The following is a 24,745-nucleotide window of genomic DNA, read 5'->3' as shown; positions in this document are numbered from 1 at the left end:
CAGCGCACAAGGAGGAAGATTGTGCATTTTGCAGTGAGCTCGCGAAACGCACATTGAAGGACCGACGTAAACCACTGGAGGAGTGGCTGCAGGCCAAGGCCTCTACCCTGGGTGGCACCCAGGGGCATGTCTCTTCCGGCTCTGGGAAAGCTGAGCTGGCTTCAAAGTCCTTTGAGGGTGCCCCTCCTGCGGGAGTCCAACAAAATGCAAAGCACTGCAAGTCCACTACTGTCTGGAGCGCCGTTGCAGCGGGCTCCTCGGTGGCCAGGGCACGTTCGACATGTCCAGCTGCTTCGGTTGCCAGTCATCACTCTGAATCTTCATCTAAGAGGAAGTCGGACCACCCGGGCAAGCTCAAGGAGGCCCCAGAGGCAACCAAAGAGAAGACCAAACAGGGTATGACGTCCGGCCTACCCTTGTTGGAAAAAAGGCCAAAGGAGGCCCAGTCCCGACCCGCCCCCCAAGGAGAAGTCAAGAAGGACAAGGTGTCTGGGATGACCACGGAGGACAAGAGACCTGTCAGACCATGAAGGCCCAGGTGCATCAGACGAAGGTGCCTCCTTCCATCGAGGTGGTGGTAGTATCCCTTTCGAAAGCCGTGGGGGCGGACCCACAGGGCACCCTTCCTAAGGCAAGAGTGTCCCTCCCTCCGAGGAGAGAGGCTGCGTTCCAACCCACCCAGAAGACCCTGGAGAAGGGGATGGCGATCATCGCCCCGAGACAGTTCCCTCTGGACTCCACGAAAGGGGTGCACGCGGAAGTCCTCCAGGGCACGGATATCTCCTCAGTGGAGGAACTCGTCTACCTACAGACTGTCCAGGAAGGCTATGGCAACGAGGGAAATACCGGAGCCGCGCTCTACGACGAGAGTACAGATGAGGGCGACAATGACGAAAATACCATTGAGGAAGGCGACGAGGGCCTCGGGATGACAAGGTCCTGGGCTCTGCTCCTGTGCCCCAGCTTCCAATATGCCCTGCGCATCAGCTTTGCCCTAGAGACCTCTCAGTGGACATTCTCTCTACGCTGAATACGCTGATCTCCGAGATATCGAGGAGGATGCCGTTTATGCCGATGACAACCCCGCTCAAGTTTCTCTCATGGAAAACGGCTTTCCTCGTGGCTATCACCCTGGCCAGGCAGTTCAAGGAGAGTCAGGCACGGCCTTGCAGGCAGCCTTTCTTGTTTTTCCACGCTTCAAAGGTGGTACTGAGTACCCAACCAACCTTTATGCCAAAGGTGCCATTGGAATTCCACCACAACAAACCTTTGGTGTTACCTGTCTTCTTCCCAAACTCGTCGTCACCAGCGGAAAGACCTAGCATTCTCTGGACGTTGCTCATGCCATGAAGTTCTATGTGGCACATACAAAGAGTTTTCAGAAGACTTCTCAGTTTTTCGTTAACTTTGGACCTGTAAATCAAGGAATGGCCTTCCATCTCCAGGTGGCTCTCTTGCTTCATCAGGCACTGGCATCGACTAGCTGGCAGACAGCTACCTGACCAGCCGAGAGCCCACTCCACCAGAGCCATTACAGTGACAACAGCGTTTCTTTCTGGTGTGCCTCTGCTCGACATATGTTGGGCTCCGACACAGAGGTCCACGCACACCTTCACAAGGTTCTACTGCGTTGATGGGGATTCCAGGGAGGAGGTCTGAGTCGGCTAAGCCGTGCTATGCAATCTGTTTGCTTGAAGTAAGTCTGTTCCAGAGGTGTGTGTTTATTGCTTCTGTTGAGCCTTGCCGCCTCCCATGGTTGTGTATATGTACTGCTGTGTACTCGTTATTCATGAGCATTTGAATCCATGCCAGATTCCATGCTGGAGAAGGTTTAAGCTACTTACCTGTAACTATTGTTCTCCAGCGTGGTTCTGGCATGGATTCACATGCAAAGCCTCCCACCTTCCCCTCTGTGGTTCTTCTTGGTTCATACTGCCACTTTACCTGCTTACCAAATCTGAAGATGTCCACCAGGGGTGGAGCTTAGGGAGAAGACTGTCATTGGATGGGGGCAGTATGACCCAGAGGACAGTGATTGGTTTAGAGGAGAAATACAGTTTAAGGAGCTTAGCTGCTGCACGATTTCCCTCGCATCAAGAGGAGGTATGTATTCAATTCACAGATAAATTTGAGGCATATAGAAAGATGTATGTAGACATCTTGTGCAACTGAAAACATCCTTATGTGCTGCAGACACGTGGAATGTCAGACATGAGCATAACACTAGTGAATCATGTGACTAGTGGAAATACATATATATGTCCAGACATCAATGATTAACCAGTGGTGCCTATGTTTCTTCAAATCCTCAATAGGTATTCATATAAGTGTTCCAAACATCAATATAAGTGCAATAGTGCCAACAAGCCTCGTTAGGAGGCAGTTGCATGCGTTTCGCCCTTGCTCTGCCTCAAGGCACAAGTATGTTCAGTCATTCAACAATTTGATGTTCTTTTCCAACATTTGTCTTTTAACACATCAGCATTTATATTTGACATTTTTTTCTCCTAATTGTTATAGTCTATGATGCTGAGTGGACGAGTGTCTTGTGGTTCGTAGGATAAGGTAAAAGTATACCTTGCGGAGTTAATGGTTTTGTTTGTTCTCATTTTCTTCTAATTTACTCCGGATCCAGGGTCCTCCGAGGTTGCTCAAGTAGTAGACCTTAGTTCAGTGTATTTCTGGTGTGCCCCTGCTCGACATCTTCTGGGCTGTGACGTGGAGTTCCACGCAAACCTTCACAAGGTTCTACTGCGTTGACGGATTCCAGGGAGGACGTCCGAGTTGGCCAAGCCATGCAACGCAATCTGTTTGCTTGAGGTGAGTCTGTTCCAGAGCTGTGTGTTTATTGCTTCTGTTGAGCCTTGCCGCCTCCCATGGTTGTGTATATGTACTGCTGTGTACTCGTTATTCATGAGCATTTGAATCCATGCCTGACCCCATGCTGGAGAATGTTTAAGTTACTTACCTGTAACTATTGTTCTCCAGCATGATTCTGGCATGGATTCACATGCAAAGCCTCCCACCTTCCCCTCTGTGGCGCTTCTTGGTTCATACTGCCACTTTACATGCTTACCAAATCTGATGATGGCCACCAGTGGTGGAGCTTAGGGAGAGGACTGTCATTGGATGGGGGTAGTATGACCCAGAGGACAGTGATTGGTTTAGAGGAGAAATACAGTTGAAAGTGCTTAGCTGCTGCAGGATTTCCCTCGCATCAGGAGGGATGTATTCAATTCACAGATCAATTTGAGGCATATAGAAAGATGTATATAGATATTGCAGACACATGCAATTTTCAGACATGAGGATGACACTGTGAATCATGTCACTAGTGGAAATACAAGAAATAATTGCCTGACCTTAAGATTTTTGGGAAAGGTTAGTAAAATGTTTGTATTTAAGTGACATTTAGAAAGATTGGCACATAACAAATTATTCCAACAGGAATCTGTGATACTTTACAAAACACACATGGGAGGTAATTGTTATGTCACATATTCAATTGTTTGTCCCGATAAAGGTCCCCTACTAGCCAGAGCCATAAGACATTGAGCTTGAAGTGGACCGAAAGACAGTGTGACCACAGATTAGATATCATTGTCACATTGAATATGACAATCTGGAATCCCATGCTGGCTGGAGAAGGATAAAGTACTCAATCCATCACCTTCTTTATTAATGGCTAGGTTACGTTATGAGCTGGGTCTCCAATCTCTAGAATCCCCTGCTGGCTGGAGAAGGATAAAGTACTGAATTCAAGACCCTCTTTATCAATGGCTACGTTACGTTATGAGCTGGGTCTCCAATCTATGGAATCCCATGCTGGCTGGAGAAGGATAACATACTCAATCTAATGCCTTCATTATCAATGGCTAGGTTACGTTATGAGCTGGGTCTCCAATCTCTGGAATCCCATGCTGGCTGGAGAAGGATAAAGTACTCAATCTAACGCCTTCTTTATCAATGGCTAGGTTACGTTATGAGCTGCGTCTCTAATCTCTGGAACCCCATGCTGGCTGGAGAAGGATAAAGTAGTCAATCTAACACCTTCTTTATCAATGGCTACTTTACGTTATGAGCTGGGTCTCCAATCTCTGGAACCCCATGCTGGCTGGAGAAGGATAAAGTACTCAATCTAAGACCTTCTTTATCAATGGCTAGGTTACGTTATGAGCTGGGTCTTCAATCCCTGGAATCCCATGCTGGCTGGAGAAGGATAACATACTCAATCTAATGCCTTCATTATCAATGGCTAGGTTACGTTATGAGCTGGGTCTCCAATCTCTGGAATCCCATGCTGGCTGGAGAAAGAGAAAGTACTCAGCCTAACACCTTCTTTATCAACGGCTATGTCAGGTTATGAGCTGGGTCTCCAATCTCTGGAATCCTATGCTGGCTCGCACCTGGCTCTCCGATCTCTGGAATCCCATGCTGGCTGGAGAAGGATAAAGTACTCAATCTAAGACCTTCTTTATCAATGGCTAGGTTACGTTATGAGCTGTGTCTCCAATCTCTGGAATCCCATGCTGGCTGGAGAAGGATCTCTGCGTTTACCCAGTAACTTATTACTCCACTGTAGCACCTTCAGTGAAGTGTTTCACTGTTCTACATGTCCACATCGCCCACAATCTTCCCCTTGCTGGTCACTTCTTAAGGCCTCTGCGTGCCTTAGTTCAAAGCAGTAGTTCCTTTGTCACTACATTCCTCTCCATGTATGCGCAAGGGCTCTCGACAAACTTTTAAACTTCATGCAACCTTGGTTTCACGTTGCACAGACTTCCGGTTCACGTCAGCATGCTTCTTTGGGTCCTCTCCTCAAACGTCACCCTTTCGTATGACTGCTCTCTCCATCACGCCGCGTATTACCAGCGTAAACAGCTCGAACAGTAGCAGAACTCCTGGCACGAATGTAAGAAATTAAAGAACTGTAACATTAAAGAAGCTTACCTTTTCCACGTGCCTGGCTCTGGAGTGGTAATTTACTTAGGCAGGACACACAGGAACCACTCCAGAGCCAGGCACGTAGAAAAGGTAAGCTTCTTTAATGTTACAATTCATAGTAGGAGGGTAAGACAGAAGCCTGGAGATCACTTTACTACAATGACGACAACACCTTTTGCAGTGATTGTTTTGAAAATGTTGATTTGATCCTGTCTTGGCAATGCCAGGCTAAGAATCACTAGGCGGGAAAGTCTTTCTTTGAAGGAAGGAAAGGAGAGAACTGAGGAAAATGCAGAAAAAGTACTATTAGAGATGCTTATACTTTTCTGATTGTGGGCATCTATTAGTGCCTCACAAATGCCTTCTACGTATACACAAGCCAGCAACTGTTGGCTTTGCCAATGCTTTTATTTATAACAGGACTTCTCTGAAAGAAGCCTGATCAGCATCTTAGTGGGTTTAGCCCTTTTGTGGCATTAGAGTGGGTCTGGAAAGGCATTGGTGCTGTGCAGTCTGTCCAGGTAATCTGTGGGAGGTGTTTGTTGGTTAAACGTGTGGGTGACGTGACCAGGAATGAGGTGTTGAATTTCGGATGTCTTGGGAGACATCCTGTTTCCGTGTCAGAACATGGCAGTGTGGTGTGTAGGGGGGGATTTATGGGGTACCTCTGTGTGTGTATGACAAGGATATTGTGAGTTCCTTGCAGGAGTTGGGTTTTTTGGAGGTGTGGCATTTGGTTAGGAAAGATCCCAATGGAGGTGTAGTTTCTATGACTGTGGCTATTAGGTTTAGGGGGAGTGAGGTGCCGGAGCATGTGTTTTTGGGGTTTCAGCGTTTTTGGGTGAATCCTTATGTTCCAGCGCCTTTTTGGTCCTATAAGTGTCAGGAGTGCGATCACGTGGCACGATCTTGTAGGAGGGAGAGGAGGTGTGGCAAGTGTGGTGGTTCCCATGATATTACTGAGTGTCTCGGTATGTACACTGAAGTGTTGCAATTGTGGTGGGGATCATGTTGCTTCCTTTAGGGGGTGTTTTGCACAGGTGGAGGCCTGTAAGGTTGTCAGTACGAAGGTGGCCGATAACATCAGTTATGCTGCAGCAGTTCAGAAGGTGCGGGAGGAGCAGGTGGTTGTGGTGGGTAGTCCTGCTGTAGTGGTGAAGCGACTGGAGGTGGGGGAGGTGCAGTCTTTGGCGGTTGATGGAGTGATTGGAGGGGGTGTCACTATCAGAATGGCGGTTTTGTTGTGTTTTATTATCACAACTATTAATATGACGGCTGAGTGTCAGTCGAAATCGGACAGGTTACAGGCGGTGGTGAAGGCAGCGCAGATGTATTTAAGGATGTACATAGGAGGATGAGTGGTGGTGTTTATGTTCTCCATTGTCCCCCTCCCTTGCCTTGTCACGCTCTGAAACACTTGTGTACGAGCACGATACAAATAAAATGCCAATGAAAAAGTGCACCATACTTGCAAAATGCAATTCATTACTTTTACTGCAGGCTGTTTGAATAGTACCCATTTGGGGGGGGGGGGTTGTGGTTGATAATATGTAATGCAAATTGTGCAATTTAAATGATATTTATTTAGCTACAGTGTCCAAAACTACTAGTTCAAAGTGGCGCACTTTGACTGAAAAAGCTCCCCCACTAGCATTGTGCGCTTTTGCAAAGTTCTTGACTAGCAATGTAATAAAACTGGTTTCCTTTGTATAGCAGTGATTTATTGATATTGGGTAGGAGGTACTTAACTGTGGGGTGTAGTTTGGGAGTGGCGTGCATGCCGAGCGCAGCCAGCGCATTGTAGTGTTTCGCCCTGGGCACCAACTGGACTAGTAACTGTCCTTGGTGGATGGTCTCCTTTTTGTCTCCCTGGGACTGCAAATGCTACGTTTTTAAACATAAAATATGTCTTAAGGAGTCATTGGGGAATCATTTGCTGTGGGTGAGAGACCAGTGACTATTCACTCCTCTTTTAGTGAGAAAGTGATCATCTGTTTTTGCCAAGTGTTATTTACGTTGTCTCTGCTTGTTCTACATATTCCTCCAGTTAATCCTGTCTTCTGTGTATGTGATGGAGGGTGCATTCCTAGGCGGGGAGAGGACGGGAGCTCCTCTTTGGATGTTTCGATTATATATCGTTTTAGGATGTCTTGCGTTTGTAGTATTTAATAACGTAATAATGTCTTCCATTTCTAGAACTCAAAAAATGTTTGCGTCATCCGACACTGCAAAACATAAGAAGCACAGGCACCAGAAGGTAAATAACGGCTGTAGTTTTTGTTTGCACAGGTTGTTCTATGCTTCTGAGATAGCCGGTCTCCCACCCACAAGTCTTTGGCTCAGTGGACTAGTGCATTCTATGGTGCCATGGTTGTGTGATCTCATAGTCACTAGTTTGAATCCTGCATGTCCACCCAGCCCTCCATCCAAGATTGAAAGAATGAGCCTCAGAGTTACGTAACAATGACCAATGTTACCTTCTGTCTATAACACCAAAATACATCAGTGTGTGTGTGTGTGTGTGTGGGGGGGAAAAGGGGGGATGGGGTGCACTCTGCAAATACACATAGTATGTTATGTTAATCCTTTCCTCTGTGCCGTCCTATTAAACTCAATTGGTAATTCGCTATTGGGCCTGTATGGTGGATCTCAGCACTTTTCTATAGGGGTGGAGGAGTGGAGTTGTAAAAGTGAGTTAAATAAGCACATTGGTAGCTACACCTAGTGTTGGTTGTCCTCTTTGCTGATCACCTAGGGAGCAAGGGATTGATGGTAAAGCCTTAATCGGGAGGGGCTGAGTGAAACGGAACACCAGATCTGCACTTTGGTGGGTGTTTTGTTTCTAGGCATGAATGAGTGAGCGTTCTGGAGGGGAATTGAGGGCATACGGTAGAGTCAATGGAAAGGATGGTATGGAGTGCAGAAGTATCACAGATACACACACTCCCCTTGCCTGCCCACCCGCCAGAGCAGTCACAACATGAGGTGATTGAAACGGTCGCCCTCATGATTGTGAAGGACGGTGAGTCAAGGACAGTGGCATGCCCACTTGCACGCGTTCATGAACTGTTAGCAAGTCAGGTGACCCGAGTATTGCAGGCTCCTGAAATCATCTGCATCCCTTAGTTATTAACTTATTGTCGCCAGTTATGGGATAAAATGACCAACTGCCATTGGTAGGTGTTGGGATCCCCTATTGGCTAGCAAACCGTGTGCATTCCTGACGGCAACCCACTTTGAAGCACTCTCCCACAAATTGCCCTGGGAGGGAAGCTCCAAGATGTGGCTCCATTAACTGGGCCTAGGTCTTCTCACCCTGCAGCTACTGTTCCGAACAGCAGCATGATTCAGTCATGACACGTGACTAGCTCTGCATGACGTGCTATGTGAGGGATCTAAAATCCTGATATTGGACCATCCTGGCAGGAGGGGTGCGGGATGGACCTCATCCGTTAAGGCCTTAGTTAAGAAGTTCAACTTTCAACTCTTCCTTCTCAAAGGAATTCTCCCATTTCTCACTTTCCCACAAAAGCTCAATGTTACCAACGCTTTGGTTCTCTCTAGGCTAGACTACTACAACAGCCTTCTCTTGAATCTACCCTCTTCCTCTCCATGACCCCTCCAGCTAATCCAGAATAGGGCAGCAAGACTTATCCTTGGCCTAAAGCCCAGGGACCGCATCTCTCCTTCCCTAAAAACTCTTCACTGGCTATGAGTTTCTGCAAAGATCAAGTTCAAATCCCTTTGTATCATCCAATACAGATGTCTGGGGCCACGCTATCTACAACTTGCTCTTACTAAATACTCACCCTCTAGACCTCTACATTCCTCTGGTACCAAGTATCTGTGTGTCAATCGTTTCACTAAACAGAGGGCCGGAGGCAAATCTCTTTCCTCAGTTGGCACCCTCTTATTTAATAGCCTCCCCCTTCCTCTTGAGCCGGATCTCCTCAAATTCAGGAAGCTCCTCAAGACTTTCCTTTTCACCTCGTCCATCCCTTCTTCCCTTCTCTGCTAATCACAGTCGATGTGATTGGTGTTTGGGGCCCTGGCCTTCCACACCCAATCGCCTCCACCACTGCCTGCACGCTGCACTTGCCTTGACACTTACTGGCCTTTGCCACTGTAGGCTTGCACTTTTACACCTGCTGCTCACGCACGAGCACTTCAGCACTTACCCCCACCCCACTCTTCCCCTCTCCTCTCTGCACTTGCATGCTCTGAATGCTCACAAGGCCTAGTAGATTTGTCTTTATCCTCCAGTGTATTGTTTTCTATCCCATGTCCCCTCCCTGTTTCCCTGTGGGCGCTTTGAAACACAATTTACTTGTACAAGCGCCTAACAAATGCTCAATAAATAAAAAAATAAACCAATTCTGTGCAATAGGGTGTAATATTTATGAATATTGACATTCATTGTATTTTTATTATATTCTTTTTACAATGTGTATTGTATGCATGTGCTTTAATTACATTGGCCCTCATTACAACCTTGGCGGTAAGTTTTCAACTTTACCGCCAAGGCGTAATTTACGTTAACGCCATGGTGGATGGCGGATTTACCGCCCCATTCCAAGCTTGGCGGGGCGGTAAATCCCCATTCACCATGGCCCCTTCCCCATTCCTATTTTTGCCCCATAGGGCATAATGGGAGTGGGGAAGGCGCTAATTACGGCACCGTAAATTACAGTGCCGTAATTAGCACCAAGGCGGCTTAGCGCCTTGCATTTTAACGCCTGCTAAAAGCAGGCGTTAAAATGGGAATCAGGCGTTAAGGGTTAACGGCGCTGTTAAACCCTTAACGCTTGGGTTGTAATGAGGGCCATTGTATGTCAAAATAAAGCTTTTATGATCATGATTTAATCAATCTCCTGTACTTGCTTTTATTCAACCTGATCACCTTGATCTCTGTGTACTTTATAAGAGTATTGCGCTTAAGTACTTTATAGGAGTATTGCGCTTAAGTACTTTATAGGAGTATTGCGCTTAAGTACTTTATAGGAGTATTGCGCTTAAGTACTTTATAGGAGTATTGCGCTTAAGTACTTTATAGGAGTATTGCGCTTAAGTACTTTATAGGAGTATTGCGCTTAAGTACTTTATAGGAGTATTGCGCTTAAGTACTTTATAGGAGTATTGCGCTTAATGCCCCGATTGGCCTTTCCCATCTCCCTCTTCGCGTCTCTGACTTCCTTATGGAAGTAGTACTGAGTAGTGACTGTGGATGATATTATAAAGCTACCCTTCTGTATTGCTGCCACTGTTTCTCTTAACCGATCTTCCGTCACGTCCACCGATAGGCTGCCAAACTGATCCCCAGTCAGGGGTGCTAAGATTGCTGACAAGATTGTGTACTTTCTGCAAGTTTCTGTGCGACCAGCTAATCCTATTTCCACCACAATGTATGTCGAGGCCACTGTTAGGAGTGATTTTCTATACTCTGGCCTGGTGGGCGGATGTATAGAATGCCAACCTATATTGTGACAGACAACTCTGGGGATCTGTAGCCAAACCAGTTCAGGTAGCACATGCTAAGTTATTCCAAGGTGGTGAGCTTGTAAACGGTCCACAAGGAGTTCACACAATGGGAATCACAAATACACTTAGGCAGGATGTATAAAAATACAATTATTTATTGGCCAAAACACACTATAGAAAAATGACTACTAGCAAAATAGATGCATATATACATTGACTTATCAGAGGGCATAATATGCATAACCCCTGCAAAGGAAAGGAAAGGTAAGGTTATATTTATGCACTCAAGGTCCACAGAGAATGACCCCCAACTAAGTGTCCAGCCCTACGTTGTCTGGGGTCTTTTGCCCAATAGTTCAGGTAAAGTTCCTCAGAATTTTTGAGGCAGGAGAAAATGCAGGTAGGGTCTCTGGGGTCCAGTGAAGGTTTCTAATTGTCAGAGTACAAGTTAAACTAGCTAACAGAAGTAGCCCCAACTTTCAGAAGTCTTACACAAGCAATGGCAAAGCCAATAGTTAGAATAAAGGTTTATTATAAGCCCATTGACTTATAATGTGAGTATAGGGGTAGGGAAGAAGCTCTGTAACTTCCCCCCATACTCCCGATTCTTCCCCAGATTTGGCAGGACAAAGGAAGAGGGCCTGAGGTTGCTTTTCCCACCGAAGTCGCAGTCCTCGATTCGCAGGGGTTGCAGGTTCTAGCTGATTTCTGGTTGGTGTCTTTCACTGTTGCAAGGACTCTTGAATGAAGAATGTATTTAAACACAATGCAGGACCCCTCTCGGGACTGGTCTCGAGTCAGGTAAGTGATTTTGAATGGTGGTCAGCACAGTGATGCAAAGGAACTCCCCTTGAAGCTAGGACGCCGAGATTTCGCAGAGGCAAGTCTTGTAGGGCCAGGTGATGATCCCCAAAGTTCCAAGTCAAAACACGGAACAGTGACGACGGGAGCGCGGTAGCCCAAACTCTGAGCTGGTCAGCCACAGGACGGTCCAGGGGCAATTCCAAAGGCTTTTCTTTGCAGGGCACCGAGCAGACATCGGGCATGGATGTTCCCTCCGCTCCCAGGGTCGCACCTCCTTCGTGGGATCGCTGAAGATCTTCAGCAAGACAGCGCTCCTCCAGGACAGCAGCATAAGTCGGTAGCCAGGTCTGCTTCCGACGGGTCTGCTGGTGCAGGGCACCGAGCAGACATCGGGCATGGATGTTCCCTCCGCTCCCAGGGTCGCAGCTCCTTCGCAGGAGCACTGAAGATCTTCAGCAAGACAGCGCTCCTCCAGGACAGCAGCATAAGTCGGTAGCCAGGTCTGCTTCCGACGGGTCTTTGGTTTCTTCGCAGGTCTCAGTTGGATAGAAGTCTTGCCTCCTTCAGGTTTCTCCAGGATCCCTGTAGAGTTGATGCAGGAGTTCCATTCTAATCCTAAAAGCCAGGTAAGAGCAGCTGCCCTCACTAGCCAAAGACGGAGGTAGCCCACACACACCCTTCCAGTGGTCCAATCAGCACCACTGGCGGTAACACTCATGCATATGACTCGGACATACTGAAACCAGTTTGTGGATTGGAACCAGACAGTCCCAGCCCACATCCTGCCAGCAAACCAGTATCCCGCCAAAAGCTTCTGCTTTCCCGGGCACTGGAAGTGCTTAGGTGTGATGAGTGGTGCAATTCAAACTCTTTCTCCCCCACAAGCACACACTCCTCACCTGAGCTGTCTGAGTTGATGGTTTCTTGTAGACGTCGTCGTGCAAGATAGTCTCTTTCCTTCTTGTGATGAATGTGCTTGTCACGGAGGGAAGCCACAGTGACCGCTGGATAAACAGCTGTCCCGTGACTCCCTTTCCGGAACCAAGCCGGAGTCAGGGAAAAACCCAAAAGGGAAAAAACCCTGCAAAGCAGAGTAGACTCTTCAATCCCAGAATAGTCGCTGAAGAGAGCAATGGAGTGAGGCGGATTGTTGAGTAGAAGAAGTCCAATCGTCGAGTCAGGAATGACGGAGGCTCCTTGATGCAGTTAGAATAAATGGCAATGGTTCCAGAAAGAGGAAAAATAGGTGTGGAGCAAGCCAGCTCAGAGGAGTCAACAGGAAGAGAGAAACTGGAAGGATTCCCGGAATCAGAAGAGAGAGAAAAATTGAAAATAGGCACACCGGAGTACTGCCCGGAGTAGCGGAAGGAAATAGTAGCGTTCCGAGGAAGGAAACAGGAAAAACAGGAAACCCTCTGGCAGATCCGGCAGAGGATCAGAGCGAGGAAACCCGGAAACAGGAAGTGTCCAAAGTGGGTTGCAACGCAGCGACTACCCGGAGGCGGGGAGTTTAAATACTTCCAGCGGCGCTGCATCACGTAACTGGGACTGGGAGCAAGAACACAGAGAAAGGACTAAAACACTCTACCTCTGTGTCTCCAGCTCCAACGCGGATACAACCGCCAATTACGGCAATGGCCGTGACGGCGGATGACAGTATGCTCCTCCATGGACCCCGAACACCCCGCTTCCCCGGGTGCAAGCGGTGGAATCTGGCAAGTAACCGGGGGCATGTATCTGGGAAGCCGGTTCCCAGGAGTCCTCCGACTCTGGGTAACCCTTCCATGACAAAAGGTATTCCAATCTACCACGACAAAACCTAGAATCTCTTACCGCAGAAACCTCATACTCATCTTGAGTGGATGTAGGCACAGGAATTTGTCGGGAGAGAGACCTGTGGTGGGGATCTGGATAGTAAGTTTTGAGGAGAGAGGAATGAAAAACAGGGTGAATGCGTTTAAGAGAAGGGGTGAGTTGAAGATGATAGGTCACAGGATTGATCTTTGATAGAATGGAAAAAGGCCCCAAGAAGCGTGGAGACAGTTTGGAAGGTCCTGTCCATCGGGGAAGGTACTTAGTAGACAACCACACCTTATCTCCTGGCTTCCATGAAGGGCATTCTCTATGGTGCTTGTCAGCTCCAACCTTATTTCTTCGTCTGCTATCTTCCACTCCTTGCAATGCGTTGGTCTATGCTCTTGGATACTCCTCAAAACCTCTTCAGCTGCTGGCGAGTTGGAAAAATGGGGTACATCTGGTATTAGAAATCTCGGGTGAACTCCATAAGTACAAAAAAATGGAGTAAGGCCTGTGGCGGAGTGTTTGGAATTATAGTAGGAGAACTCTGCCGTGGGAAGTAAAGAGACCCAATTGTCTTGGTGCTGAGAAATGAAACATCTCAGTTATTGTTCGAGAGTTGCGTTGAGACGCTCAGTTTGTCCATTTGATTGCGGATGGAAACCGGAAGAAAGGGCTCTTTCTACCTTTGTCTTGGGCAAAGGTCTCTGCCATCCTAGTTGCGGTAGGTAATCTCAGAAGAGGCGAGAAATGTGCCAATTTGGAAAAAGCATCCACCGTCACCATGATACAAGTACATGATTCGGACTCCGGAAGATCCACAATAAAGTCTGTGTAGATGAGTCCCCATGGGCGAGTCGGCTTTTCCACCTGGGTGAGGAGTCCTAGAGGTATGCCCGAGGCATACTTGGCTTTGGCACAAATTGGACAAGATTTCACATATTCCAACACCTCCTTTCTTATGTTGGGCCAGAGAAACGACCTTGAGATGAGTTCTAAGGTGCCGTCTACACTTATGTGTCCCACCATGCGTGAGTCATGACACCATCTCAGAATCTTCCTGCGTAGCGGTCCTTCTAGGATATACCACTTCTTCTTATAAAACACCCATCCATCCTTTACTTGAAAGGGGGAATCAGAAAATAAGGAGATTTGAGGCAATTCTTGCGTGACAGCAGCCTTCACCTCTTGAAGAAAAGAACCCACAACTGCTAGAATCTGGTTTCGCTGGAACATGGGCTCAGTCTTGACAGACTCTGTTTCAGTATGGGAGTCCTTTCGAGACAAGGCGTCAGCTAGTCGATTGAGCGACCCCAGAATGTATGTGATCTGGAAGTCATACTGTGAAAACAGATAAGCCCATCTTGCCTGTCTGGAGTTTGAACATTCCATCTCTTGTAAGGCTTTCAGATTCTTGTGATCTGTGCGAATGAGGAACTGATGACGGGCACCCATGAGGAGGTGCCACCATTCTTCACAAGCCAATTTCATCGCCAGTAACTCCTTTTCAAGAACAGAATAATTGAATTGGAGGAGAGAGTCTTAGATAAGTAGGTGACCGGGTGTTCTACATCCTGGAAGTTCTGAAGCAAAATGGCCCCAACAGCAACGGCAGAAGTGTCCGTCTCAAGAATAAATGGTAGAGTCTGATTCGGATGTTGTAGAATTCGGGCTGAGCAAAAAAGGCTTTTCAGATGCCAAAAGGTCTCCTCCGCCTCAGTGGACCAGGAAAACGAGTAGGCCTCCTTTTTGAGCACTCGGGTAATGGGATACACAACTTCTGAAAGTTTCGAATGAATCTCCTATAATAATTCGAGAGACCCAAGAACCGCTGCACCTCCCGAACAGAAGTAGGGGTCGACCAGTTGAGAATGGCGTGTACCTTGTCTGGGTCCATGGCGATCCCTTCCACAGACAGTACATATACCAAATAGTGAACCGAAGGAACAGCAAATTTGCATTTTTCTGCCTTAACCAGAAGATTGTTCTTTTGCAGGCGATTAAAACTTGCTTGACTTGTTCGATGTGATCCTCCAAGTTAGATGAAAAAATCAAGATATCATCCAGATAAATGATGACTGATATCAAAAGCATGTCGGAAAACATCTGGTCCATAAATCTCTGGAATACCGCTGGTGCATTCACCTAACCAAACGGCATTACCTTATATTCAAACAGGCCCAGAGGTGTACGTAATGCAGTCTTCCATTCGTCTCCTTGGGCAATCCGTAGCAGATGGTATGCATTTCCAAGATCAAGCTTGGTAAATACTTTAGCTCCTTGTACAGCCTCAATGATGTCAGTGATAAGGGGCATCGGATACCTATCACGAATGGTAACCTTATTCAAACCCCGGTAGTCTATACAGGGTCTAAGATCAGTGGAGTCTCTCTTCTTAATGAAAAATAAAGGGGCTCCTGCAGGGGATTTTGAAGGTTGTATCAGGCCATTCTCCAAATTTGTATCTAAGTATTTCCGAAGAACCTGTTTCTCCGTTTGTGTGAGAGAGAACATCCGACCAAACGGAACCAGGGCATTGGGTCCCAAGTCGATGGTACAGTCCTCTGGCCGATGAGGCGGCAATTTGGCATGAAGGCACTCCTGAAAAACTTCAGAAAATACTGAGCAAAAACTGGGCAACGCATGGACTCCCACGTGATTGTTGGGAAAAATCTTGACTGGCTGTAGATCTCTCCTACTCTCTAACCGAAAACAGTTGGTAGCGCAGTAGGGGGAATTGAAGCTTAGCCTATTCTCAGACCAGTTTATCAATGGATTATGTCTGCAGAGCCATGTGATGCCCAATATAATGGGAACATGGGCGGCTCTGATGATGTCAAAACATAAGGTTTCCTTGTGTTGGTCTATCGTCAAAGAAAGCTCTTCTGTAGTATGGGTAATAGGACCAGAAGACAATAGTGTCCCATCCACTCCTTCAATCTTCTGAACTTCCTTCCGTGGTATCCGGCTGAGACCCACCTTGTCTGCCCACAGGGTGTCAACAAAGTTACCCGCTGCTCCACAATCCAGTAGGGCTACGGTCTTAACTTGTCTGTTCTCTAGGTCAAGATGAACAGGAATCACCATGAGTCTGAAGTCCTCTTTAGACTCGGAAGATGCAACTGAAAGAGAGACATGGGGACGATGAGAAATGTTGGGAGACCCCCAGTCGTTTGTCCCTACTGACGCCGAGGGTATTCGTTTCCCGACCTTTTGTTTGGTAATTCTGTGCAGTCCTTGAGAAGATGTTGGTCTGAACCACAGTAGGCACATAATCCTTTTTCTCTTCTGCGACGTCTTTCAGAAGCTGATAACGGTGCTCTGGTGGCGCCGATCTGCATTGGTTCTTCGGAAGAAGCATCAGTAGAGCGCCCAGGGAGTGAGTGTGCAGAGGGTTCTGAAGGATAACCAGGGCTTCTTTGTTTGCGACGCTCCGCCCTTCTTTCCTGTAAACGATACTCTTATGTGAAGAGCAGCCGCTAGTAGGTCTGAAAAAGTGGGTGAACGAGGAGACCTGGCCAGTTCATCTTTGATTTCTACCTTCAATCCTCTCCTGAATATGGCATATTGTGCTGTCTCAGGCCACCCCGCTCCAGCTGCCAAGGTTTTGAAAGAGGAGATGTAAGATAATACATCTAGAGAACCTTGTTTGACATCCAGTAAATCTTCGCAGGCGGTAAAGGACAAAAGTCCTTTACCGCCTGGTTGTTCAAAAGTCTGTTCAGCAAATTCTGAAACCCTGGAAAATCCTGCAAAATGGCGTTTCCACTAGTCACCAATGGTGTAGCCCAAGACAGGGTGTTTCCTGTCATATTTGAAATTAAGAAACCCACCCGGGCTTGATCTGTAGCGAAGGTACGAGGCCTAAAAGTGAAATAAACCATGCAGGCTTCCAGAAACTCCTTCACCTTTTTGGGAGATCCATCGAATTTCCCAGAGGACAGCGCCATGGGTGGTAATTCCGGGGGGGCAGGTTCTCTAGCTGATACCATCTGTTTAAGCAGAGCATTCTCGGTCTTCACTCCTTGTAGCTCTTGAGACATTGCTTGAAAAGCCTTCCACAGTTCTTGAACCTGATCCTCAGCGGACATCCTTGAAGCTTTTGGGCATTGCAATCTGTGATGAGTGGTGCAATTCAAACTCTTTCTCCCCCACAAGCACACTCTCCTCACCTGAGCTGTCTGAGTTGACGGTTTCTTGTAGACGTCGTCGTGCAAGATAGTCTCTTTCCTTCTTGTGATGAATGTGCTTGTCACGGAGGGAAGCCACAGTGACCGCTGGATAAACAGCTGTCCCGTGACTCCCTTTCCGGAACCAAGCCGGAATTAGGGAAAAACCCAAAAGGGAAAAAACCCTGCGAAGCAGTGTAGACTCTTCAATCCCAGAATAGTCGCTGAAGAGAGCAATGGAGCGAGGCGGGTTGTTGAGTAGAAGAAGTCCAATCGTCGAGTCAGGAGAGACGGAGGCTCCTTGTGGCAGTTAGAATAAATGGCAATGGTTCCAGAAAGAGGAAAATAGGTGTGCAGCAAGCCAGCTTGGAGGAGCCAACAGGAAGTGAGAAACAGGAAGGATTCCCGGAATCAGAAGAGAGAGAGAAATTGAAAATAGGCACACCGGAGTACCGCCCGGAGTAGCGGAACGAAATAGTGGCGTTCCGAGGAAGGAAACAGGAAACACAGGAAAAACAGGAAACCCTCTGGCAGATCCGGCAGAGGATCTGAGCGAGGAAACCCAGAAACAGGAAGTGTCCAAAGTGGGTTGCAACGCAGCGACTACCCGGAGGCGGGGAGTCTAAATACTTCCAGCGGTGCTGCGTCACGTAACTGGGACTGGGAGCAAGAACACAGAGAAAGGACTAAAACACTCTACCTCTGTGTCTCCAGCTCCAATGCGGATACAACTGCCAATTACGGCAATGGCCATGACGGCGGATGACATTAGGATTTCCCTGGCCTCACAGACCAGGAAGATGGCTAAAGAACTAGATGGCCAAAGGACATGTGAAAAACCATGTGGCACGGCCATGTTTGGAAACTAGCCACAGTTAGTAGCTAAACGTGGTAAGGTTAAAACGAAAAGTCCCGAAAAAGTGGGAAAAAGTCACTGCTGCCACCATTCCTTTTAGCACACCTAGAGTAACCAAAAATCCTCTGAGTGTTAGTTTAGGGCAAAACCAAAAAGTGTACCCCATTGTACTGCAGTATCAGCTGAATTGTACAAAAGTTAACCACAAGTGATAAAAAAAAGTAACCAAAAGTAGTAACACTGTAACACTACTAAGGGAAACAATGTGTTCCAGTACCAACAGCGAGAAGGACATGCCTGTTTCCTCATGACATATGAGCAAAAGCCAGTGCAGTGAAGCTTGAAGCTTCACTGCACTGCAAAAAGAGTAAGTCAGCATCAAAAACAAAAGCAAAAAGTTTGGGGGTTCCATAAAGATGTAGGAAAGGTACAGTACAGAGAAATTTTTCCTAACAGTCTCCAACCATCTTCTGTCTGCTAACCTCTCCCCAATCCCTAATAATTAGATTGAGGATAGAGTGGTCACTATGCTCGCTCTTGGTGATTGTCAAACCTTATACAAGTGGCAGTACATTGTGACTAACAAAGACCTAGTGGAGTGTCAGAGTTTTTCCGATGAACCATGTGTCACCAGGGCAGACTCTGCGCTCAGCCATTCATCATGGTAAATCCTCCAATCATACACTTAAGCCCTCTAGCGTGGAGCCTTTCCTTGTTAAGTTACGTAGACCCAGCGGCCTTTAAGCCCTCTAGCGTGGAGCCTTTCCCTGTTAAGGTACGTAGACCCAGTGGCCTTTAAGCCCTCTAGCGTGGAGCCTTTCCCTGTTAAGGTACGTAGACCCAGTGGCCTTTAAGCCCTCTAGCTTGGAGCCTTTCCCTGTTAAGGTGCGTAGACCTAGTGGCATTTAAGCCCTCTAGCTCAAGCCTTTCCCTGTTAAGGTACGTAGACCCAGTGGCCTTTAAGCCCTCTAGCGTGGAGCCTTTCCCTGTTAAGGTACATAGATCAGTGGCCTTTAATTTGAAGAATATTTTTTGTAGTTAGTCAAGAGTCTTTAAAGCCAACAGATGAGTATATTGTTCAAATGAAGTGTGGGAGATTAGGCGTCCTTTCCCAATCTGATCACACTAGTGCAGTGGTCTTCAAACCGTTTCATACTTAGCCCCCCCACCCCTGCTTTAAGTAAACATATTGTTTCTGGCCCCCCACCTACAAGTTGCCCCCCTCCCCTTTGTTGGGGCCTAAAGGATGTCCAGGGGGACCCATGCTCTTTACAATGTAAGCAAATGTTCTACTGCTTATATTTTCCATTAAAAGCAGTCAACTTAATCCTTAAAAAAAAAAGCATCTGGGGCCTTGGCTAGAACTACACCAATCCTGATAGGGCAAGGAAGAGGTAGGGTGACTACCTTCCACCCCTTAATCCCTGTTATGGGTGTGTGCGCAGTATAATTAATATGCAAGCTTGTCCCCCTTATTCCAGTTAATCTAAGAACCACCACTAGGCTTCCTAAATTCACTGGGATCCCTTAATTCGGTTGCAGACGGTCCAGGTGTCGTGGATGCAGTGGTCACTTTCAGTCCCTGGATTGGGTCCCGCTAAGTGTCGGTTCCTAGGACTGATTAACAACATTCACCCACGAACGGGAGGGGATTGTCAGACAAGCGGATGTTAAGCGCGGTCAGAGAATTACTAGAGCTGCCTCCACACAATCATTTCTCACATCTCCTTAAAGAGGTCAAGGCACTGCCACAAAAAGGAGCAATAGAACTAGTACCAGCCATTTGGTAAGTAGGGGGTATTTTCTCACGATTTCCGTGTACCCAATAAAGACAAACCAAAAGGCCAGTATTGGACTTAACCGCTAGTAAGAAAATGTGTAAAATCCCAGAAATTCAGGATGATTACCCTCCAAGATATCCCTCTGCAAAAGAAGGGCGATGTCATGGCAACATGATGCAGACTTTTCCAGGCTACTGCCAACATCTGCAGCTCAATGTATCCAACCATCATTTTCAATTCAATGTGCTTCCTCTTGGGATATGTTAAGAGACTCCTGGCACTTCCCTGACTCATCCAGGTAGACACGTCTATATGTAACACAGAAGGGATCAGGGCGAACCCGAAATATATATATTTTTTTAATTTTAATTTACCATATTGGAAACCGTAAACGTGAAGTTTCAACCAACACATGTGGTACAATACAACCAAAGTTTAGTACAGGAAAATATATACCATACATTATATGTGAAATCTCTCTACTGGCTCTCTGTAGCTGCTGCGAGGGTCAAGTTCAAGACCCTCTGCATCGTCCACATGGCTTTCTGGGGCCAGGAACCACACTACATGCAACGTTATCTTCCTAAACATCTTCCCTCTTGAGTCCTCCGCTCATCCACCTCCAACTCTCTGAGGGTCAGACGCTTCTCCAAGCAGGTTCTGTAAGCAACTCAAGATCTTCCTTTTCACTTCCTCTCCTCCTCTCCCTTGCTGATGTCCCTGACTGCTGTGCATACTGGCTATCTGGCCACCCACTGATATTACGGGTCCAGGCTCCTGCATGATCAGTTGCCCCTGCACTGCCTCCGGACTACACAGCCACTTAAGGGACTGTATCTTCAACCCTGCAATCCCCTGACCCCCTGCACATATGAGCCGTTTCCTGGCAGCACTTACTAGTTACTTGCACTCTCCTTTCCCCCCACCCCCGCTATCAACTCTGTAACATAACCAGTGTATTTATAAAGCGCACCTTCACCCCCATCTTGGCGCTAATAGCAGTTGCTTGTTTCCCAACTTAATGGTACTCCTATCGACCTCGGAAGGAAGAAGGGCTGAGGGAACCTGCCAGGATTCGAACTTGTGACCATGAGGTCAAACAAAGGCCCCTGTAGTGGATGCATTAGTCCACTGAGCCACAGACCTGGCTGTTCTGGTGACGTCGGGGAACCAATATTTCCCTATGTAGTTTCATCTAACTGTAAGTATAGCGGTAGCAAATCATTAGCTCTGGATATTGTTTATTTGTAATGTGCCTATACACAAGTGTTTCGAGGTGCAACAAGGCTGGGGGGTGGTATGGAAACAGGGGAGACGAAAAGTGATCTTACTAGGCCATGTGACATTGAGATCATGCAAGTGCAGTAACCAGAAGTGCAGAAGGAAGGGCGAAGTGCTGGAACAGGGCAGTTGGGCCAGTGACGAGGACATGGCCGGGTAAGAGAAGGGGAATAAAGCTAAGTGCAATGGAGAGGGAGGGAATAGCCATCCAGTCATGTGCAGGTGGGGGGGGGGGGGATCAGGGAGGGAGGGCGTTGTGGGTCAGGGGAGAACAAGTGCATGGGTGGACTGGACACGGGGGGGGGGCTAGTGCCCTGTAAGACTCTGAAGGAACCAGGGCAGAGGGGTACAATTGGCAGGGGGAGAGGGAAGGAAGAAGAGAAAGGGAAGGTCTTGAGTCACTGTGGCAGGGGAGTAGGAGAGGGAGGGAAGAAGAATAGGAGGATCTTGAGAAGCTTCCGGAACTTAAGGAGATCCAGCTCACGAGGCCATTCCAGCGTAAGCCTCCTGTGGAGGAGAGCTCTATCCCCTTACTCTCTGCTTGGAGAAACACCTGATCTGAAGAAAGTTGGAGCTCAGTGACCTAAGGGCTCTAGTGGTTAGGTATTTCAGGACAGAGAGTTAGATGTAGTAGGGTCACAGGCCCCAGAAAGCCTTGTGGAACATGCAGAATTTAATCCTTGCAGCAACCGGAAGCCGGTGAAAGTGCTTGGGTTGGCGCGAGAAAAAATTGATTATTCCTGACCACTCAGGGCCATGCCTTTCTCTCATCGTGCCCCGCCTCTCAGCATTGGTGACCATGACTAGTTAAGAGTGAGAGGCGTCCAAACGTGGGAAGGAGTGTCAAGGCACCAGCAAGGAAAACTTGTGCCAAATTCTGCAAGTACCTTGCACATAATAGCAATACCTGATAATGCTGAGTGCCTTCCATTTGAATTGACTGCCTGTTGTCTTTAACTTTCCATTGGATACCAATACCTGTAAAAAGAATTGTACTACCCAAAAGCTGTTGGCTTTTCTGTACTTCTCCCGATGCGGTTGGAACACCAAGAAGGTCACCTTGCCCTTTTATAGCACGCCCTCCGTCGCGTCTCGTGCAACGATCATCTTTGACTATTCAATAGTTGTACAACTGAAGAAAACCTTAAAGGTTTAGCACCTCATTAGCAAACTATGCATACCACTTTAATTATTGACTAGCTCTCTCCTCTAAGAAAAAAAACTTCTCTTTCTTTACCTATATTGAACAATCATTTTGTGAAAACCGACCATCTTATTTCCCTTTTATTACTAAAAGAGGGTGACAAGATGATTGCATGTTATCTGTACACCCCTTCTTAGTTTTGGGTATTAGCTGGTGCTAGAAGCCAAATGTTTTGCCTTAGAATATCGATAAGAGGGAGATCAGATAGGAGTGAGGGACACACAGCTTGTCTGTGTTTGGCATTTTACTGACTCAATTGACTGCCTATTGCCAGGCCAATCTCTTTGGCCTTTCCCAATCACTACCTACCCTTCCCCACTCAAAACACACCCTTCTGAAACCTATTTGAGATAGCTTTGTCTAGCAGCAACATCAAAAGTTATGCTGTGTATATAGGGCCTGCCAGTGTTATTTGTGTCTGAGAATGGCTCAATTGCAGCTGTAAAGGAACATTTGGTGTAATAAAGATACCATCACTGAGTGTGCCTTCAGCTACTTGATTTATAAGCAATACGTCTCCTCACATCTGTTCCTTGCATTGATGTTTTGTTAAAAAAAAGCACTGGCAAAGCCAAGACTTTTGGCTTGTGTATAGGATAGACATTTGGCACACATTGACATCATATGGCCAAGTACTCGCATCATTTTCCAGCATAGCCATAAGACATTAAGCTTGAAGTGGACGGAAACACAGCGTGTCGACAGACAACCAATTAGATATATGGCCCGCCTGTGGAAACATGAGGAGGGACCTTCGATAGCATTATGGTGGTCCAAATGTTGGGACATTGCGGTGGCGGTAAAGGTAACCGCGATCCAAAATAATTCCTTCACCAAATCCATGAATATCTGGGATCACTTCATGGACTATGCTACAAGATTCCCGGCTCTGACCAGAAGGCCACCGCTCACCAGATGGCTACAAAGCAGCCCCCTCTACTGATCAGCCCATAACCTTCAATTAGAATCACCTAGCCCATAACTGCTGATATATCCACCAAGATCAAATATAGTATTGGACAATGGAGTTCTACCTAACGCCGACTAATAACCTATCTTCCACACAAATGTATATTGCTGAACGTTGAGATTATCAATCACAATGCTGTTGTTGATGTATTGCTGAATTGTACAACCTAATAAAATGTTATGAAAAAAATATAACGATCTCATTAGTGTTCTCAAATGTGTCCATTGATTTGCAGTGAAGTCTATTATTTGTATTTATTAGGTTTATATAGCGCTTTAAGGAGGGAGAATAGGGAAGTCAGAGAGAAGTGAAGGTAGTGAAGGAGGTCAGGGCGGGGGATGGAGAAGAGGAGATTTCAGGGAGGCGCGGATTTCAGCGTGCCAAGAGATTTCATCGTGCCAACTGTGTAGGCTAAACAGTTGGCACGATGATGCACACATAGGTTCCCGTGGTATTTGAATGATATGAATTGTTGAGATTTTGTTTAGATTGTTTTGTTGTAAAATAAAAAATGTAATTTTGTAATGGAGGTTTGCTGACATGTTAGGCATTATTTGATTAGCCTTAAGTTTGTGTGTTTTTAAGAAAGTTAGGGTTGGTCTAGCTCATCCCAGAATGAAGGATTAAAGGAGGCTTTCGGGCCCTCTCTATTAAAGAAAGATCATTGAATCATTCAGGATAAATGCAGGTGTCTTGACTTTGTGTTTTACAAGTGGTTGGTGGACCTGTGGCATCGAGGTACTTAGAGCTTTGTTCTGAGTTTACTTTTTCTAGTGCATATCAATTAAAATGGATGATTTTAACAAAACACGGAGGTAATGTGGGTTTTAGGTTATAGGAAATATGTGTTTTAATTATCTTGCGTACTTCTAACGTAAACACACAACAGTAATGGATTGTAAGTAATGACAAGACAATTTGGGCTTAGCCAACAATTAGCCAACGGAGAAAGATTTGCTTATAACAAATTTATGGAGTCCATTTGCATAGAATACATTAATTTGAGACCAACATTAATGTGATTTGCTTCACAGATGTCACCCCAGTTTGTTTTTTAGTTTCTCAAGTAACGTTGGTGCTCGCCACTTATTGTATACTATGATAGCTTTGCATATACACCGTCTTAGACTATATGCTTGCCAAAATGGCATCTCATGTGAGCCTACACAGACTCCCAAACCTTCCAACACTACCCAGCAGGGGAATGTCAGAAAGGCAAGTGGACATGGATCATCTGGTCTGGAGAGGAGTATGCCTCGTTCCTCATGCATACCCAATGCAGAGTAACGGGGCTGTGGAAGGCAACAGCACAATACAACACCTGTGAGGCCGAGGAGAGAACGAATGAGCAATCCATATCTAGGCTTTCCAGAGATCTCCCGCCAACCCGTTGCTCAGGCTTCCTGCAGGTCTGCCCCTACCATGGTGGGATGGTCCATTGGGAAAACGTCCTGGGAAAAG

At 46.8% G+C, this 24,745-nt stretch overlaps 2 pseudogenes; one reads left to right on the top strand and one right to left on the bottom strand.

Annotated features, from left to right (window-relative positions):
* LOC138560838 (zinc finger protein 850-like) overlaps positions 1-24,745 on the bottom strand; it is a 571,653-nt pseudogene that overhangs the window by 101,601 nt on the left and 445,307 nt on the right.
* LOC138560846 (zinc finger protein 585A pseudogene) overlaps positions 1-24,745 on the top strand; it is a 241,092-nt pseudogene that overhangs the window by 6,140 nt on the left and 210,207 nt on the right.

The sequence above is a fragment of the Ambystoma mexicanum genome, unplaced genomic scaffold, assembly GCF_040938575.1.
Source record: "Ambystoma mexicanum isolate Mex_15411 unplaced genomic scaffold, UKY_AmexF1_1 Mex_scaf49, whole genome shotgun sequence".
NCBI classification, from domain to species: Eukaryota; Metazoa; Chordata; class Amphibia; order Caudata; family Ambystomatidae; genus Ambystoma; species Ambystoma mexicanum.
Note: the sequence above shows the minus strand (reverse complement) of the source record. Positions and strands in the feature narration are given on the sequence as shown.